Source organism: Cricetulus griseus, chromosome X, assembly GCF_003668045.3.
Source record: "Cricetulus griseus strain 17A/GY chromosome X, alternate assembly CriGri-PICRH-1.0, whole genome shotgun sequence".
Taxonomy (NCBI): domain Eukaryota; kingdom Metazoa; phylum Chordata; class Mammalia; order Rodentia; family Cricetidae; genus Cricetulus; species Cricetulus griseus.
In genome coordinates, this window is record NC_048604.1 from 74,769,113 (window position 1) to 74,789,993 (window position 20,881).

The following is a 20,881-nucleotide window of genomic DNA, read 5'->3' on the forward strand; positions in this document are numbered from 1 at the left end:
GGAGAGATTGGAATGTTACAGGTCCAGTGGCTAATTACCTGTTTGGGGCTAGTTTCAGCTCCTTAAATACCCACTCTTTGCCCAACTTGTGTTGGAACTAACATCCTGTGACTAATAGATAAAAACCTTTTGTAATTGTTAACTTAGCAGACCACTCTCAGCCCAAAAGCTAAGAATGTCATCAGAGAGCACCTGAGGTTTAAAGAAAAGCTTCCCCCATCTTGCTGTGACCACCTCTCTGATATACTCACCAATATATTTATGACTCTCTTTGTTCTGTAAAACTATAAAACTTCATGAAGCTGCTACCATTTTAGAATATAGAATTTGGTGTAACCTAAATCTGTTTTCTGGACCATGGCCACTCAAAATGGTTCCAGAATAAACTATCTCATACTCCCTTTAAGATGAGAGCTGTGTTTTTCCATCAACATGTGGAGGGAGACACTAAGTGAGATGGAAACTTTACCTTAGAGAGAGAGAGAGAGAGAGAGAGAGAGAGAGAGAGAGAGAGAGAGTGCTGCCATTCAGTACTCTCAATATTCTCAAATCACAAACTACCTGAAAGCATTCTTCTACCCTGTGATATACATATATGATGGGTAAAGAAGTCTGTACACTTACCTGGGGCTGCCACCCATCTTGAGATTTAGGGAACTGAAGTTCCTCTCCAGATACCAGAGTCTCATCTCTTGATTTGAGAACGGTGGTATAACTCCTTGACCTGTTTCCTCCCTATTGTGGGGAAAATCTGTATCTATAATGAGAGTTGGCTTGTCTCTCAGAATTGGTCCCCTATACCTCCTGACTCCCAGCATAGAGAAGCGGACTGGCAAGGAGTACAACAATGCTAAATGTGGTTTAGGGGTGGGAGGTTACTTGGTAGGTGTGACTATGCATATGTAGTGCTGTGAGATCACAAACTCTCGAATCCATGCCTCCCAGAACTCTATCCCTTAGGACATTGACAGGTACCTCCAGTGACAGAGCGCTTGGGCCTTGGAGTAGAGGGAACAATCCTCTTGCTGTTGTTGCTCTTCTTCTTCTTCTTCTTCTTCTTCTTCTTCTTCTTCTTCTTCTTCTTCTTCTTCTTCTTCTTCTTCTACTTCTTTTTCTTCTTCTTCTTCTTCTTCCTCTTCTTCTTCTTCTTCCTCTTCTTCTTCTTCTTCTTCCTCTTCTTCTTCTTCTTCTTCCTCCTCCTCCTCCTCTCCTCCTCCTCCTCCTCCTCCTCCTCCTCCTCCTCCTCCTTCCTGCTCTTCCCTCTCCTCCTTTTGCTTCTCCTCCCCTTCCCTTGATTCTCTTCTCTCCCTCTCTGCCATTGTAACTGAAAGGAGAAAGCAAAAGTAAGGATACTCAGGGCAAAATGGGGTAGAAACAAGACAACAAATGTAAAGCAAAGGAGTCTTGAGGGGATTAAACAACAATCTATTTCAATGAAAAACAATTCTGAAGAAACCAGGCAAAAACATACATCATGACTCAGTGTCCTGCCTTGGTTGCAGCAACAGCTCATTAGTTGCAGCTTGGTAGCACCTGGCAATTCATCCTTTTTGTCCCTGTTGGTATCTGTGCTTCCCCAATATTTTGGCTCTAGGCAGCTGTAAATTCACAAGAGCTTTCCAGGGCTAGCATATCAAAGTGTTAGGTCCTGTTATTTTTTGAACAAGCTTTCAAGATAGATTAGCAAAGATGTAACAAGAAATTACCTTTAGGTATGCAGGCCCAAAATAGCAAAGTAAAAAAGCAGTAAAAGGAATTCCATTGTCTCTGCTCAAGGACAGTTGAATCCACAGGCAGTCCTTAGATGACTAGCATCACAGTATGAGGTCCCTCTCAGATAGCTTCTAGAGAGGGAGAGAGAAGAAATTAAACTGGTTTTTGGGCTAAAACAATAATGACCCTGTCTCTCTTTAAGTGTTTCAAAAGGAACAACACAAGGATAGAAAATAAATGGACTTACAAAAAACTGAAAGACTGGTCATGGTGGCACATGCCTTTAATCCCAACATTCAGGAAGCAGAGACAGGAAGATTTCTGAGTTCCCAAGCCTCATCTACATAGTGAACTCTAGGCCAGCTTAGGCTATACAGTGAGACCCTGTCTCAATAAATAAATAAATGAAAAAATAAACGAAATCTAAATTTTTCTGACTCCACTGATTAATTTTGGCCACTTTCGTGGTCTTAAAGACCCAACAGTAAAGTATAACTAAGATTAGAATGATGTAAACATTACTAGTCTAAGGGCTCACATTACTAGGTAATAGACTTAAATCCATAAGAGACATCATTTAAACAATTATTTTTCACTTACAATTTCTTCTTACTAGGAAAAATGCTGCTAAGTTATAGAGCATCATAACCTTGGCTCAATTCAATACTGCAGTGCTTACCTGAAGCCAACAGACAAGGGCCCACCTGTTTTAATCTAAAAACAATTTTGTCATTAAATTTCTTCTGTAGAAACTTCTTTCTGTAGAAGCTATCTGGGAGGGATGTTATACTATGATCCTAGCAACTCCCAAAACTATGAAAAAGTACCTATTATCATCCAGGCAAACACAAACCTGGCCCACCCCTTGGGGACCTGGCAGAGGCAAAGTGGTAACCCCTGCAGCATGGCAGGCGGTACCTTGACTCTGTATGTAGGTGCAAAGGTCCCTTTAAGATACAAGCTGCACTCACTCTTTCTGTCATTTCTCTGAGGAGACAGCTCTCTCTCTCTCTTTTTCTTGCTCTCTTTCTTTCTCTTTCTCTCTGCCTCCCTCTCCTTTTTGGCTCTTCTCTCTCTCCTCACTCCCCTCCCTTTCCCCAGAAAACTTCCTTCTCATGTAAATTTTGCCACCTGCCATGGGATCTGTGGCCCCACCTCGTACCACATATAACAGTACCTAAAAGTAGTTCTTTGCTTCATCACTCTTAATCCCAGCCCTGGAGACAAATATAACCTCATTCCAGTGTAGTTGATTGTTGGTTTTCTTTCTTTTTTTCTACTATTTCTGCTCTTTTACTCTTTGGAGGCCCACCACCCAGCTCCCAAATAAATACACAGAGACTTATTCTTACTTATGAATACCTGGCCTTAGCTTGGCTTATTTCTAGCCAGCTTTTCTTAACTTAAATTATCCCCTCTATATATTTCCTCTGGGATCTTAACTTTCTTTATCTTTTCTTTCCTTTTTATTCTATGTCTGGCTGTGTAGCTGGGTAGCTTGCCCCTGGCATCTTCTCTCCTTCTTTTCTCATTAACTCCTTGTAGGATTAAGGTCTCTTTATTCCAGAAGACACCAAGGTAAAACACAGGCCAGAGCTAGGTTATAGAACCCAGCCAGCGTGGCCAGAACAAAAGGGGTCAGGGTCCCCACGTGCAGCCCCTTAAGAAGCTCCCTTACATCACCCCGGCTTTCCTTCACCACGTCCTTCTGGGCGAGTCCCCGGGTCCACCTGGTACCTGCCCCAGGACTATTGGGCGGGGATAGGGTGACTCCCTACAACTCCTCTTCTTTTTCTCTTTGTATTTATTTATTCTTTCTGACTGGCATCCCCACCCATCCCTCTCCTCCCTAGTTATTGGCTGCTCAGCTCTTTATTAGACCAATCAGGTGTTTTAGACAAGCAAAGTAACAAAGCTTCACGGAGTTTAACAAATGCAATATAAAACAATGCAACACGCTGGGCGTTGGTGGCTCACTCCTTTAATCCCAGCACTTTGGAGGCAGAGGAAGGCGGATCTCTGTGAGTTCGAGGCCAGCCTGGTCTCCAGAGCGCGTGCCAGGATAGGCTCCAAAGCTACACAGAGAAACCCTGTCTCAAAAAACCAAAAAAAAAAAAAAAAGAATGCAATACATTTTTGTAACATTAAGCAAATGTTCCACAGCAAAAACAAATGTAACACATCTTCAACTAATATTCTACAACACTCCAGAGACTAAAAAGAAACCTACACAACTCATAAAAGTAGACAAGTCATTTAGATGGACTACCCTACCCCAAGGACTTGAAGATACCCTCCCTCGTTTATTTTTACTGGTGTGGACTGCTCAATTCCCCATAAAACTTTTCTCTAACAGGTAAATTACCTATGACTCTGTGGAACATCTGAAGAGAGGATGTCTAAAGTGACTGGGTCCCTCTTTAATGTTCTAGCCATAAAGATATGCAAGGTCTCTCAGAAGAGATCCTAACTGTGCCGATCTTGAGTCACGTATTTGGGGATGATACTGGATGGAGAATGTTGTAACATGATCTCTGAACAGGCCCAATGAAGGATCTTAGGCTGCCCTTCAAGTTGTGCACTGCAGCCTGCTGGATTGACACCAAGGGCTAGACCCATAGAAGTCATCTCTCTTAGATTGACACCTCTAGACTATGCCCCTTCTCAGCATGAAGCAGGTAAAGCAGTCACTACCTCCTCCCCTGACAGCAGTTGGTGTTGATCCCTGAGAACAAGGACATAAAGATAGAGAGACACAAATAGACCAAGAAAATAAAAGTTGCCTCCCTGAAATGGAGGCTTCTTGCTTCAGAAGACACTGATGAGAAAGAGCAGGAATGCACATGGACAGGAGTCTAAACAGAATCTATAGGGGGAAGGAGCAGACACAGGGATCCTAGAAATTACCTAAGCCAGAGGTTGTTTATGAACTCCCAGTCTCAGGCCACTTCCTATCTCAAGGGACACAGCTGTTACTTTCTCTGTGGCTTGGTCTTCTGTATTTTCTAGATGTAACTGTCTGTTCCAGGAAATGAGCTCTGATTCCCTAGATAACCACCAGCATCCCAGTTACAACACAGGGTGCTGCTGTTGTTTAATAACAATTTATTGAGGCTGAAAGTCCACCCCACTGGCTAATATTGACAAAGAAAATCATGTGTGCAAAGAAAAATAAGGGATGGTGGCTAACTGAAATATGAGTCTGTAACAATCTTGTACCTATTACAATGTAGAACAATATTTTTTCAATAGGTTATTTTTATTTTCTTTTAGAAGCACTCTTATTTTACATATTAGTCCCCCCATTCCCTCACCCTCCCATCCTCCCATGTTCCCCACCAACTTCCCCCCAACCCACCCTTGCCCTTTTCCGCAGGGATAGTGAGGCCCTCCAAGGGGAACTGTAAAGTCTGTCATATCATTTGGGGGAGGGCCTAGGCCCTCTTTGCTGTATCTGGGCTGCAATAGTATCCCTCCTTAGGGAATGGGCTCCCAAAGTCCATGTGTGCTCTAGGGATAAACACTGGCTCCATTGTTAGAGGTCACATAGGCTGCCCAGGCCTCCTAGCTGACACCCACATTCAGAGGGCTTGGTTCGGTTCAATGTTGGTTCCCCAGCTTTACAACTAGGGTCTCTGTGCTCTCACTAGGTCAGATGTAAAATAATAATAATAATAATAATAATAATAATAATAATAGCAAAATTTCTGACTCAATAGATTGAGGAAGATATGTCTGTAATATAAATAGTGATAATAGCTAGGTAGCTAGCATTTCTTAGATTTCTTGTTTACTTAGTTATTATCCCATTTATTATGAACTAAACCCCATTATTAGCAATTTTGTGCTAACTTATTTAATCATTGCAACTAACCTGTTGAGAAAGTTACATTTATATTAATCCTATTGTGCACCTGAGAAAAATTAGGCAGAGGGGGTTATATATCATGTCTAAGTCTCTGTGTGTAGTAAATACGGCAGGTAAAGGTGCTAGCCATCAAGCTTGATGAACTGAGTTCGATCCCTGGGACAGACATGGTGGAAAAAGAGACTAGACTTCTACAAGTTATCTTTTGACATCCACCTGTGGCATAAGCATGCATGCAAATCCACATATAAAGAAAAAAATAACTCTGCAACCCAGATGTTCCATCTCTGAAATCTAGTATTAGATGGTTTACTTATCAGATAATACTGCCCAAATATACTCACTAACATTATTTTCTGAGGGGAATTAACATTAACTGAGTGCTATATATCAGACATCATGCTATGGTATGTTACAAATTAAATGATGAATTTAATCTTTATAGAAAGCCTCTAGAACTGTATGTATGTATGTATGTATGTATGTATGTATGTATGTATGTATGTATATACACACACAAACACCAAAGTACTTTAATGGCTTTCCTTTGCTTGTTTGCTTAAAGAAAGTCCATCCAGCTGGGTGCAATGGTGCACACCTTTAATCCCAGCACTGAGAAGGCAGAGTCAGGCAAATATCTGTGAGTTTGAGGCCAATGTGGACTACATTGTGGGGAAATATGTGTGTGTGTGTGTGTGTGTGTGTGTGTGTGTGTGTGTGTGTGTGTGTGTGTGTTATCAGAAAAAAAGGGAAATACCCTCCAGGAAGCACAGCTAAAGCAGGAGGAAATATGATAGATAAAGGAAATAAGAGTGGTTGATATGTGGCAGATGCTTTAGGACCAGTGTATAATTCATTCTACTATAAGGATCTGCCAGTCGTAGGCTTTGACTTTCTACCACCTTGTTTAAATGCCTCTCTGGTCTCCTTGTAGAGAACTGCATGTGAGGCCAAAGAAACCAAGACTTCAATGAGGGATATTCAGGGAGGAGAAGGTGTCAGCTTGCAACAAGGTTGGCACATAAGTGATCAGGATCTGGACATTGTGTCTTTAGGGAGGTAAAGCCAAAAGACCTTATTGGCAGACTCATGAGGAAGATGAGAAGTTAAGGATTACTGCTAGGCTTTGGCCAAATCAACTAGGTTAATGGTAGCACTGTTATTTATAGAAATGGGAACAAGACTGGATCTGATACTGGATAAGGGCCACAGAGGCAGGGAGTGCCCACCTCTCACAGAAACTTCAAGGAAAGCTGCAGATCCAGGAAAGGGATTAGATGAAACTCTAGGTAAAGTCCTCAGGAGTTCTGGAAGTTCTATATCTCTCAGGCGCTACATAAAAAGCTGGGGATATAAAGTGGGAAAAGGTTCTGATGCAAGGTAAGGCAGACAGGAATGTATGGAGGCCCACAACCAGTGAGGCCACAGATAGCCACAGACCCAAGGCAGGGAACAGATCTGATTTAGCAGTGTGGCCCACAGGGGTGTGTGTGTGTGTGTGTGTGTGTGTGTGTGTGTGTGTGTGTGTGTGTGTGTGTGTTGTGGGGGATCTGTGTTAGGGGAGAACAGATCCCACAACTCAAAACACAAGTTTCAGAGCCAGGAATAAAGCCCAGGCAAACTCAGGATAATACCTTATTGTTACGATAAATCTTTCTGCCAAAAGATGCCTGAGCCCCACCACCACATGTGAGCTTTAGGCCAGCCGCCCCGCCTGAGTTAGGGCCCAAATGAATACACAGAAACTTGTATTAAGTTCAAAGCTGCTTGGCCAATGACTAGGACTTCTCATCTGCTAGCTCAGTCTTAATTATCATAAATCTATATATGTTATAAGACTTATTGGCGCCCCTCCTTGCCGGTGGCTCACATCCTGCTGCTGGAGGAAGCGAATGGGAAAAAAGGGCCCTTCCTGTTTCTCCTTCGCTTAAATATGAGTCTCGTTGCTATGTCACTTCCTGCCTGGATCACCACTTCTCTACTACATTTCCCAGAATCCTCTTTGACTTCTAGTCCCGTCTAACTTGCTGTCTCATTGGCCAAACAGTATTCTATTCAACAATCAATTAGATAAACATACACAGAAGTACTTCCCCCATCACCTTATCTTCAAAGGAAGACTAGTGGCATTGTATTTCTTTTCCTAAATACCAGTCCCACAAATGAAACAGTGCCCCAACCCTACTACAACTTTGTCCTCTTCTGAACTTTGTAAACATCTCCACTGGCTCCTACAAGAATACTAGGTGATTATTCTTTTGCAAACATAGGATGGTTTCTAAGGAAGCAAAGAGAAAATGCTATTCTATCCCTGGAACTCCTGAAAATAACTGAATAAGAAACCTCTGGTCATTTCATTTTTGTTTCTCATATCTGTTTTTGAAGAACTCATTTTATACGTGTAAGGTAAAGGGGCTAGGGAAAAAATAACCTGACCCTGACTTGACCTGGAGACCAGGAACAAGGGAGACAACCTGACCCTGACTTCACCCCTAGCTCCTCTGAGACTTGGAAATCCTCACCCATGACTCAGCCTTAAAGGCCAAACAATGTTTCTATTATATGATGCTTTCCCACTAAGTTCACTGTGCGTGCTCCACAAACTCTATAGATGCCTTCTCTTCCTTCCAGCACTCTACTGTCTCTCTTCACTTTCAGAGACAGATGCCATTCTGCTCTTCTCCCACCCCAATAAATCTCTTGTGTGAGGTTTGTTGCATGGTGTGACTTTGTAGTATTCTTTAGCTCCAATTGCCAAGATGTCATTGCATCAGGAAAACCCTTTATAACACTAAAAGTTATGAATTGAAATATCATTTTAAAATTATACATATATATGAATGTCAGTGTTTGAAGGATGGTTTTTGGACTGTAGAAAGAGCCATTGTGTTTGCATCTGTTTTTTTCCTCCATTTGAAAATGAAGTCACTTAAAACAAAAGAATTTAGAGAACTTTTGAATTTGAAATGAAGGAACTAGTTTTCCAGAACTTTCCTTCAGGCAAACCTAACTAAAACTGCTAGGTAACTGAACTGTTAATTTTGAGCTTCCTAGAAATGATTTGGTTCTTGACCTTTCAAATGTTGATTATGAAAAATGAGGCCCAGAAGACCATGTTATAAAATTTACTGGAACAATAACCAGAAAGACATGGTTGAAAATTTTTTGCTGAATGCTCAGAAAGTTTTTGAACAGCTTTTTGTCCACTTCTTTTTTCTTTTTTCCTTTAAACTGCATTTAGTTAGGTAAACTTAAAATGTAAATATAAAAGATGAATTTTAGGATTACCCTCCATGTAGATGTATGATTACTGAACTGGTCCATATGCAATGTGCAGAGATGGTTCAACTGTTAACAGCACCTAATGTTCTTCCAGTATACCTGAACTCTGTTCCCAGTACCTACGTGAGATTACTCAAAATTGCCTGTAATTCAATACTATCTTTTGGTTTCCATGAGCAACCACATACATGTGGCACACACCCAAAGCATACACATAGAGACACACACATACACAAACATAAAAATAAATGGATTTTTCTAAAAGTCATTTGAAATACACAGTTATCTTGTCAATATCAAGATGAGTTAATTTTGCTATTATGATATGCCATAAAAAGAAACAGCTCTCATGGAAGGAAATAAGAGATATCATATATCATGGAGCAAATATGAGTGACCTCACCTGAAATTATATATTTAGATCTCTTCAAAATGAATGTTCAGTGGAAACAGTTTTATGAAACTTTATAGTTGCAGGGACAAAAGAGTGTTATACTTCAAATCATTTTTTAAAAACTGGATTGGTGGCAACATCAGAAAGGTGGAATCCAGCAAAAATGTCAAAATCTCTCCTACAGGCCTCAGGTAGCACCTGATAACATATTACATTTTAATATCAGGGTAGCTAGTGGTCTGCTAAGTAAGTACATTCCAAAAGTTTTTTTTTTCTCTTAGCTACAGGATTTTAGTTCTAACACTAACAGAGGTGGGCAAGGAATTCTGGGAGCTAAAACTATCCCAAGATAAAGAATAATTGGGCTCTGGACCTGCAAAATTCCAACCTCTCCCCCTCACTACAGTTCTGGTTAATCAGTCTTTGCAGACATAACTTCTTTTCAGGAATTCTCACTAATAACTACTAATAGAGGACATGCTTTGTTGAAAACAGTTTACATGATTGGATGTTCTAATAAGCTACATATATTACTAGGGAATCAGAACTCCCATTTGTAGGTTATTAGTCTTGCTGATGAGGTCAATTGAAAGTGAACTGGAAAGGAAGCTCAAGTGCACTAGCTGGAGTTTGAGAAGGGCAATAGGATGGGCGGGCTCAAAGTCCTCGGAGGTGCCATGAGGAAGGAAATGAAGAAGAGTAAGAAGGTTATACCTTTTGAGACAGCATCCAAGAACGTAGTCAGGATCAAAATGGAAGTTCATGTAAAATTGCATGGATGGATTTTTCAGGATGAAAATGCCACAAGTGTCATGGCAAATATGTGGTAGAAAGGGCAAAAAGGAAAAATCAAAAAATATTTTGAAGTTGGAAATCAGAAAAGCAGTTGAGCAACAGTAAATATGTGCAAGCAGTTCCATCAAGAGAGGAGAAAATGTGATGGGTTTTGTTGTTGGTTTGGTTTGGTTTGGTTTTGATGTGACTTGTGCTTTTTTTGTTTCTTTGTTTATTTTGTTTGTTTGTTTTTACATCCAAACCAAAATTTTTCTGCCCTCCTCTCTTCCCAATTCCTACCCCAACCTCCACTCTACTCACCATCCACTCCTTCTCTACTGTTTCTCTTCAGACATAGGCAGACATCCCATGGATATCAGTCAGCCATGGTACATCAAGTTGCAGTGAGACTAGGTCCCTCCTCTTCAATTAAGGCAGGATGAGGCAATATGTTAGGAGAAATGGCTCTCAAAAGCAGGCAACAGATTCAGAGACAGCACTCACTCTCACTCTTAGGACTCCCGCAAGAAGACCATGCTACACATCTCTCATATATATGCAGATAGCCTAGGTCACTCACCTGCAGGCTCCCTGGTTGTTGGTTCAGTGTCTGTGAGCTCTTATAAGTCCAGGATAGTTTGCCCTGTGAGTTTTCTTATGATGTCCTTGATTCCTCTAACTCCTCTGGCTCTTACAATCCTTCTTCCCCCTTTTCCATAGGATTCTCCAAACTCAGCCTAATGTTTGACTGTGGATCTCTACATATGCTACTATCAGTTGCTTGGTAAAGCCTCTCTGATGACCATTGGGCCAGGTACCAATCCTAGCACATCTTGTAGGCAGGACAAATTCTAGGTTGAAGGGTTTATAGCTGGGTTGGTGTCCCAATCTCTCCAATGGAAGTCTTGCCTGGTTACAGGAAATGGCCAATTAAGTTCCGTATCTCGTTTGTTAGGAGTCTTAGCTGGGGTCAGTCTCATAAATCTCTGGGAATTTCCATTGCTCTAGGTATCTAGCTCGTCATAGAGATGCCCCCAAATTCCAGGTTTTCTCCTAATGCCTCTCCCTCCATCCTCCCCCCAACTGATCTCTACTTTTCTCATTCCTATTCCCCTCTTTCAGGTGCCTCAGCCCATCTACTGGCAATGTCCATTCTATTTTCCTTTCACAGTGAGATTCATGTATCTATCACTTGAGCCCTCCTTGTTACTTAGCTTCTCTAGGTCTGTGTTTTGTAGAATGTTTCTTCTCTGCGTTATGGCTAATATGTATATATGAGTATGAGTTAGTGCATACCATGTTGGTCTTTCTATATCTGGGTTACCTCACTCAGGATGATCTTTTCTAGTTCCATCCATTTGCCAGCAAATTTCCTAATGTCATTGTTTTTAACACAAGTAATACTGCATTATGTAATTGTACCACATTTTCTTCATCCATTCTTATGTTGAGTGACGTCTATGTGGTTTCCAATATCTGACTACTACAAATAAAGCTGCTATGAACATAGTTGTGCAAGTGTTCTGGTGGAACAACCTTCGGGTATATGTCCAAGAGTGGTATAGCTGGGTCTTGAGGTAGATCAATTCCCAATTTTCTGAGAAACTGTCTTAGTGACTTGCAAAGTACTGTACAAGTTTGCCTTCCCACCATCAGTGGAAGAGTGTTCCCCTTGATTCATATCCTCTCCAACATGAGCTGTCACTTGTGTTTTCTCTCTTAGCCATTCTGACAGGTAGAACATGGCATCTCAGTGCCATTTTATTTTGCATTTCCCTTTTGGTTAAGGATGTTGAATACTACTTTAGTGATTCTTGGATATTTGAGGTTTATCTGTTGACAATTCTCTGTTTAGATTTGCATCATGTTTTTAATCGGATGATTAGGGTTTTTTGATGTCTTCTTAATATATTTTGGATATTAGACTTCTGTCACACATGGGTTTGATGAAGATCCTTTCCCATTCTGTAGGCTGCTGTTTTGTCCTTTTGACAGTGTCCTTTGCCTTACAGAAACTTTTCAGGGCCAATAGGTCCCATTTGTTACTTATTCTTCTTAGACCCTGCATGATTGGCTCTGTTTAACAAGTTGTCTCCTGTGTCAATGCTTTCAAGGCTACTTCCCACTTTGTCTTCTACTAGGTTCAGTGTATTTGGTTTTATGTTGAGGTCTTTGATAGACTTGGACTTGAGTTTTTGTGCAGGGTAATAGATATGGATATCTTCTAGATGCTGATATCCAGTTAGACCAGCACCATTTGTTGAAGGTGCTTTCTGTTTTCCATTGTATAATTTTGGCTTCTTTGTCAAAAATCAAGTGTCCACTGGTGTGTGGATTTACTTCTGGGTTTTCAATGTTTGTTTTTAATGCCAATACCATACAGTTTTTTTATTACTATTGATCTTTAATACAGCTTGAAATCAGGGATGGTGATACCTCCAGAAGTTCTTTTATTATACAGCATTGTTTTAGTTATCCTGATTTTTTGTTTTGTTTTTCCATGTGAAGTTGGGTATTTGCAAAGATTTTTGATGAAATTTTGAGGGGGATTGCATTGAGTCTGTAAGTTGCTTTTGGATTGCTATTTTTACTATGTTAATCTTACCTAACCTTGAGCATGGGAGATCTTTCAATCTTCTGATATCTTCTCCAATTTCATTCTTCAAAGACTTGAAGTTCTTGTCATATAGGTCTTTCACTTGCTCGGTTAGAATAATACCAAGATGCGTAATATTATTTGTGGCTATTGTGGAAGGTGTTGTTTCCTGGATTTCATTCTCAGCAAGTTTGTTGTTTGTATATAAGAGGGCTTTTGATTTTTTGAGTTACTTTAATTTTGTACCCAGTCACTTTGCTGAAGGTGTTTATCAACTGTAGAAGTTCCCTGGTAGAATTTTTGGGTCACTTATGTATATTATATCATCTGATCTGCAAATAGCAATACTTTGACTTCTTCCTTTCCAATTTGTATCCCTTGATTTCCTTTAGTTGTCTTATTGCTCTAACTAAAATTTCAAGTACTATATTGAATAGATATGGAAAGAGTGGCCAGTCTTGCCTTGTCCCTGATTTTAGTGGAATTGTTTTAATTTTCTCTCCATTTAATTTGATGTTTGTTATTGGCTTGCTTTATATTGCCTTTATCATGTTTAGGTATGTTCCTTGTATCCCTGATCTCTCCAAGACTTTTATTATGAAAAGGTGTTGAATTTTATCAAAGGCTTTTTCAGTGTCTAGTGTGATAATCAAGTTTTTTTTTTCCTTTCAGTTTGTATTATATGGTGGATTACATTGATGGATTTTCATATGTTAAACCATCTCTGCATCTCTGGGATGAAGTCCAATTGAACCTGGTGGATGATCATTTTGATATATTCATAGATTGTGTTTGCTAGTGTTTTATTGAGTATTTTTGCATCTATGTTCATCAGGGAAATTGATCTGTAATTCTCTTTCTTTGTTGAGTCATTATGTGGTTTGGCTATCATGGTGATGTGGCCTCATAAAATGAATTTGGCAATGTTTCTTCTGTTTCTATTTTGTGTAATAATTTCAGGAGTATTGGTATTAGATCTTATTTGAAAGTCTGATAGAAATCTTCTCTAAAACCATCTAGTTCTAGGCTTTTTTGTTGTTGTTGGGAGACTTTTAGTGACTACTTCTATTTCCTTGGGGGTTATGGGTCTATTTAAATTGTTTGTCTGATTTTTATTTAGCTTTGGTAAGTGGTATCTACCAAGAAAATTGTCTGTTTCATTTACATTTTCCAATTTTGTGTACAGTTTTTATGTATAGGAGTAAAGGTTTTTGAAGTATGACCTAATGACTCTTCTGTATTTCTTTGGTGTCTGTTGTTATGGCCCCCCTCTCATTTCTGACTTTGTTGATTTGGATATTCTCTCTCTTCCTTTTAGTTAATTTGTGTAAAGATTTCTCTATCTTATTGGTTTTTTCAGAGTCAACTGTTTCATTGATTCTTTGTATTGTTCTCTTTGTTTCTGTTTTATTGATTTCAGTTCTGAGTTTGATTATTTCCTGCTGTCTACTCCCCATGGGTGTGTCTGCTTCTTTTTGTTCTAGAGTTTTCAGTTAGGTTCTTAAGTCACTGGTATGAGGATTCTCCAAATTCTCTATATAGGCACTTAGTGCTATGAACTATCCTCTTGACACTGCTTTCATTGTGTCATTGAATTCTAGGAAGTCTTTCATTTCTTTTTAAATAATTTTTTATTTAAATTAACAACAATCTTATTTTACATAGAAATCTCAGTTCCCTCTCCCTCCTGTCCTCCCATCCCTTCACCCACTCCCCATTTAATTTCTTTTTTCTTCCTTTACACTTTGGTAATTCAGTAGACAGTTGTTCATTTTCTATGAATTTGTAGGCTTTCTGCTGTTGAAATCTCTGTTGTTAAAATCCAACTGTAATCCATAGTAGTCTCATAGGATACAGGGGGTTATTTCAAATTTTTTGTATCTGTTGAGACTTACTTTGTCAGGTATATGATCAGTTTTGGAGAAGGTTCCAATAGGTGCAGAGAAGGTATGTCTTTTGTGTTTGGGTAAAATGTTCTACAGATATCTGTTAGGTCCATTTGAGTCATAACATCTGTTAGTTCCATTATTCTCTGTTTAGTTTCTGTCTGGATAATCTGTCCATTGGTGAGAGTGGGGAATTGATGTATGATGTGGGGTTCTATGTGAGATTTATGCTTTAGGAATGTTTTTTTAATGTGAGTACCCTTGCATTTGGGGCATAGATGCTCAAAATTGAGACATTATCTTGGTGGATTTTTCCTTAATGAGTGTGAAGTGTCCTTTTCTATCTTTTTTTGATTAATTTTAGTTTCAAGTCTATTTTGTTAGATATTAGGATAGTTACACCAGTTTGTTTCTTATGTCTACTTGATTGGAAAATCTTTTTCCAACCCTTTACTCTGAGGTAGTATCTATCGTTGATGATGAACTGTGTTTTCTGTATCAAGCAGAAGTATAGATTCTGTTTTTGTATCTGTTCTTTTAGACTGTGTCTTTTTATTGGTGAATTGAGTCCATTGATATTAGAGATATTAATGACCACTGACTGTTAATTCCTGTTATTATTATGTTGTTGTTGCTGGTGGTGATAGTGGTTGGTACTGCTGCTGATGGTGGTGGTGGTGGTGGTGGTGGTGGTGGTGGTGGTGTGTGTGTGTGTGTGCCTGTGTGTATCCCTTTGGATTTTGCTGTTGTGAGATTTTCTATTGCCTATGTTTTTATGGGTGTAGTTAACTTCCTTGGTTTGGCATTTTCCTTCTAGTAGCTTCTGAAAGGATGGATTTGTGGATAGATATTGTTTAAATTTTACTTTGCCATAAAATATCTTGTTTTCTCAATCTATAGTGATTTAAAGTTTTGCTGGGTATATTATTAGTCAGGACTGGAATCTGTGGTCTTTCAATGTCTTCAAGTCATATCTGTTCAGGTCCTTCTGGATTTTAGAGTCTCCTTTGAGAAGTCAGGTGTGATTCTAGCAGGTATGCCTTTATATGTTACTTGGCCTTTTTTCCTTGCCACTTTTTAATATTCTTTCTTTGTTCTGTTTGTTTAGTGTTTTGATTATTATGTGACACAGGGACTTTCTTTTCTGGTCCAATCTATTTGGTGTTCTGTAAGCTTCTTGTACCTTTATAGGCATGTCCTTCTTTCAGTTAGGGAAATTTTCTTCTATGATTCTGTTAAATATTGAAGTATCATGTCTCTACAAAGGAGTAAAGATAGAATTAGTATTCTATTATTTTTGATCATGGAATATAGCTTTCCCTTAATGGGCCTGATCTTATTTATCTTAAGGAGGGGTACTCATGATGCTTCCCTTTCTTGTGTGTTGCTAGGAAACAGGGGATGGTTAATGTCTGTCTCTTGTTTAGCTATCTAATAATTTGGTATGTCTGTACAGTATAAAATTATCAGCTAAATCTGGTATCTCCAAAACTTCCAATAGAAACAACTATTGAATTCTTACAGCATTCTAGAGCCTTTCCAGAATGAAGTTACATAGTCGTCCACATTCTTCCCCCAAACCAGTTACACCTGGTCAAATTCATAACTGTAACCAGTCCACTTCTATTATCAATTTATTTTTATTAGTTCCATTTCTCATTGCTATAACAATGTATCTGGAAAAAGCAACTTTGAAAAGATCTGGTTTGTTTTGTCTTACAAAGACAGAAAGTGTACATGATTGGTCTCTCTCTGATTTCTTACAAAGCAGCCAGTATTCAATTGTGAAAGCTGCAAACTAAGGACTTCAATTTTATTATAAACATCCCAAAGCCCTACCTCTGAATACCATAAACCCATGTCCAGAATCCTGCCTTTATAGTAACTCCCAAGGGGGATCAAATTTCAACACACAGGACTTGGTGGGCATGTTCAGACCACATTCAAACCATAGCAATCCTTTAGGACAAAGCACGGTTTTTTAGAGCTCCAGTTTCCACATTTCCATTTTTAACAACTTTGCAGGGACAAAACTTGTACATGTTAACTAATTATTGCCATTTTAAGCATCTTCCCTGGAAGATGACATAGGAGCTTATACTGACTTCTCACTTACTACCACTAGTAGTATCGAGGATTGATTGGGCACATGGATATTCTCAAGAAAAAATGGAAGATAGATTTTTTTTAAAACTTATTTTAAGAATGTATTATTATTATTATTATTATTATTATTATCATTATTATTACGTGTGTGTGTGTGTGTGTGTGTGTGTGTGTGTGTGTGTGTGTATGCAGGGTGTGTACACACAAGTGACCATGGAGTCCAGAGACATTGGACTCCCTGAGTTGAAGTTGCAGGCCATAATGAACCATGTAATATGTGTGTTGTGAACAAAACTCAGATACTCCAGAAGAAGAGTAAGTGCTCTTAGCCACAGCATCAACTCTGCAGCCCTGAAAATGGATTTTTACCAGATGACTAGTAGTCTATGGTACAGCTGACAAGAGCCAGCTACTAATTGTTTACTACAGTGACTGGTTCTGCTTCCACAGTCCTTGAGTCTCCCTGGGAGCTTTGGCAGGGGAGTTACCGTCCCTTATTTGGGAGAATGCAGGAATTTGTAAATAAGGAAAGAGGGTAAAATCAATTTGTATAGGGAATTGCTTGCTAAGTTAAACAAGAGACAGGTTGGATTCATTTGAGAATGGTAGGGAACATTGTCAAACCAGAGAGCACATGCTCTGTCTAAAAGGTGATGCTACTGCCTTGCTTCAGCTCCAGCATTCTGGCCAGTCTTAATGTTTTCCATGGAATAAGTCCAGATTTTCCTTTATAATATTCTGCTTTCCAAATATTGAATTAAATTTATCTCTTTTTAATTATGTGAAACAGAATACATTTCCAGGTCTCTAATTTCAAATTTCTAGTATAATATAAAGGGCACTGCATTGAAAGATCAGGTTTCTAATCCAAGATTTTCTGTGTGACCATTTGCCAGCATTTTTGCCTCTCTGTACTTCAAATTTGCCATCTTTAACTTTATGGCACTTAATGAGTTAATGTCTTTGAAGTCTTCAAAGTATAATGTTCTATTTTTGTATAATTGCCAAAACATATTACTTTCCTTAAAATTTTCTAGAAGCTTAATTCAAATTTTAGTTTTCAGGAAACCAGTAATAGTGGCATATACCTTTAGTCCCAGGACTTGGGAGGCAGATGAATTTCTATGAGCTCCAGACCAGACATTTGTACATGATGAGTTCTAGGCCATCCAGGTCTTCATAGTGAGATTCTGTCTCAAAAATAAAGTAAAATTTAAAATTAATTAATTTAAAATAAAATTTACTTTTCAGGAAACATTATATATTTCTTTTGTAATTTTGAATTCATTTGGAAAGTAGTCAGTTGGAGTGGTACACACCTATATCCCAGCCCTTGGGACACAGAAGCAAGAGGACTGTCCAAGTCTGAAGCCAGCTGGGTCCACAAAGTGAGTTCCAGGCCAGTCAGACCAACATTATGAGACCCTGTCTCAAAAATTAAAATGGGAAAATTCTATTTGGGAAAGATATCTACTTGTGTACTTATCTTTTCTGATGAAGCCTTCCTTAGGTACCAATTATTTGATTTAAGAATGTTAAGGCCACTGAAGGTGCTACTTCAGCTTTGAAAAGAACTCCTTTGGAGATACTTGACAAAATTGACCACTTCTCTTCATTAGACTCTTAATTGCTTTCTAGGATGAAATACTCTATTAGTTTCTCTCCTAATTCACCTATTACTTCTTTTTTACTATTTTCTATCTGCTTCTCAGCTCTCCAACATCTAAATGTTGGAATTCTCTAGAACAGTGGTTGCCAACCTTCCATGTTGTGGTGACCCCCAATCATAAAATTATTTTTGGTGCTACTTCATAACTGTAATTTTGCTATTGTTATGAATAGTAATATAAGTATCTGTGTATTTTAATGGTCTTAGGTGACCCTTATGAAAGGTGTTGTGACCCACAGGTTGAGAACTGCAGCTTAACAGCTTATTCACTCAATCTCCAATCTCCATTTGTGCTTCCTTTTTTATCTAATCTAATGGCTTCAAATAACATTTATGCTTTAATGACTCCCTAAATCATAACTCCAGTCTAACACATGTGTGTCTTTCAGTTTAATATGTTACCTAGTATGCATCCTGTTCTAGTAGGCTTTTCTGGTACTGTGATAAAATACTATCCAAAAGCAACTTAGAAAAGAATTTATTTCATCTTACATCTTTGAGGACAGTTAGGGCAATAGCTCAAGGCAAGAACCTGGAGGTAAGAATTGAAGCAGAAACCACGGAGGAATTCTGCTTTCTGACTTTCTACTTCTGGCTTGCCTAGCTATTGCCCATATACAACCCAGGATCACCTGCTCAAGGATGAGACTTTCTACAATGGGCTGATCTCTCCTACATCAAGGAGCAATTAAGAAATTGACCCAGAGACATGTGCATAGCCAATCCGATAGAGACAATTCCTCAACCGAGGTTCCCTTTTTCCAGGTATCTTTAGTTTGTGTTAAGTTAAAAAAATACGAACTAGCACACACCTCAAATTTACTATGTCCCGATCTGAACTCTAGATATTAAAATCTGAATCTGTTTCTCCTTCACTGTTCCTTACTCCAACTAAAGGTGACTTCCAGATACTTCATTTCATGTATTCGGGCCAAAATACTAATGACTAATTTCTGTCACTTCCCACATCTGATACCTCAGGAAGTCCTGTTGGTTCTACCTAAAGAATAAATGTAGAATCAGTTGTTTCTCTTCACCTTCTGTCATGGTTAGTTTTTGTGAACTTGACAGAGGCAGAGTCATTTGAGAAGAACCACAATTGAGAAAATGCCCCCACCAGATGGGCCTGTAGGCAAGTCTGTGGGCATTTTCTTGATTAATTATTCATTTGGAAAGGCCCAGCCCACCAGGGTAGTGCCAACACTGGATAGGAGGTACTGAGTTGTACATGTTGAAAGCAGGTGGAGTAACCATGAGGAACAAACCAGGAGACAATGTTCCTCCATGATTTCTGTTTTACTTTATGCCTCCATTTTCCTGATCTGCTTGAGTTCCTGCCATGATTTCCCTCAGTAATGGACTATTACCACAAAATGTAAAGTCACATAAGCCCCTTTTCCCCATATTGCTTTTGGTCATGGTATTTTGTCACAGCATTAGAGACTCTAATTAAGACACCTTTCCTGCTACCCACTCTGATCTAAACAATCATGATCTTTCATTGGGAGTACTACATAATTCTATATCCTCCTCCCTGCTCATTTCCTCTCTTAGCTTCCTATTGTTAATTTTCCACACAACTGCTAATGAGTGTAATAATACTGGTTAAATCCTGTCACGTGTCTTTCTTTGGCTCAGAATCTATCAGTTGAGTCAGATCTCACTAGGAACACAGCCTAATCCTCATAATGATTTGTAAGACTCTGTTATTATCATGTCTCTCTTAACCCTGTTACTTCAAACCAGTGTTCACTAGACTCCAGTCACCGTGGACTTCCTACTTTTCTTCAGAGTCATTAGGCACACTCTGTGCTGTGCTACCTATTCCTTTCATGAGGATCAAAAAATCTGGTTCAGTTCTGTCAAAGTTCTTCACCATCATGGAGGGTAGTTTCTTTCTCTGTCTCTGTCTCTGTCTCTGTCTCTGTCTCTGTCTGTCTCTCTCTTTCTGTGTGTGTGTGTGTGTGTGTGTGTGTGTGTGTGTGTGTGTGTGTGTGTGTGTGTAGAGGCAAGAAGTCAATTTTGAGATTTTTCTCAATTGCTCATCTCCTTAATGTTTGAGTTAGGGTCTCTCATTGAACCTGGAACTCACAGATTTGACTAGACTGGCTGGATAGCAAAATTGAAAGATCCCCTTTCCTTTCCTTTCACTGCCTTCCTGGTGTGGGGATTACAATTGTATGCCACTGCACCTTTTTATTAGGTGTACAGGTTCCAAACTCAGGTCCTCATCTTGTGCAGCAAGTAATTTATCAACTGAATTATTTTCTCAGACCAAAGGATCCTTTCTAAAATTACAACTTCATGTTTAATCATTTACATATGCCAAATATTATGTGAAGGGTTTTGCATATATTCCCTTGTCTACTCTTCTCATCAAATTTTGTTTATAGATACTCTTAATATAATTTTTCAGATGAGGAACTTGAGACCCAAGAGGTTTGAGTGTCTATTTTGTTGTTAAAATAGCATATTTAAAACTGTGTTGTTTGAGAAATGTGTTAAAAATATTTATCAAATCACAACTAGCATAACAAATTAAAGCTAAGACTTCATGAAATAATATACATACTATTTGCTTTACATATAACAT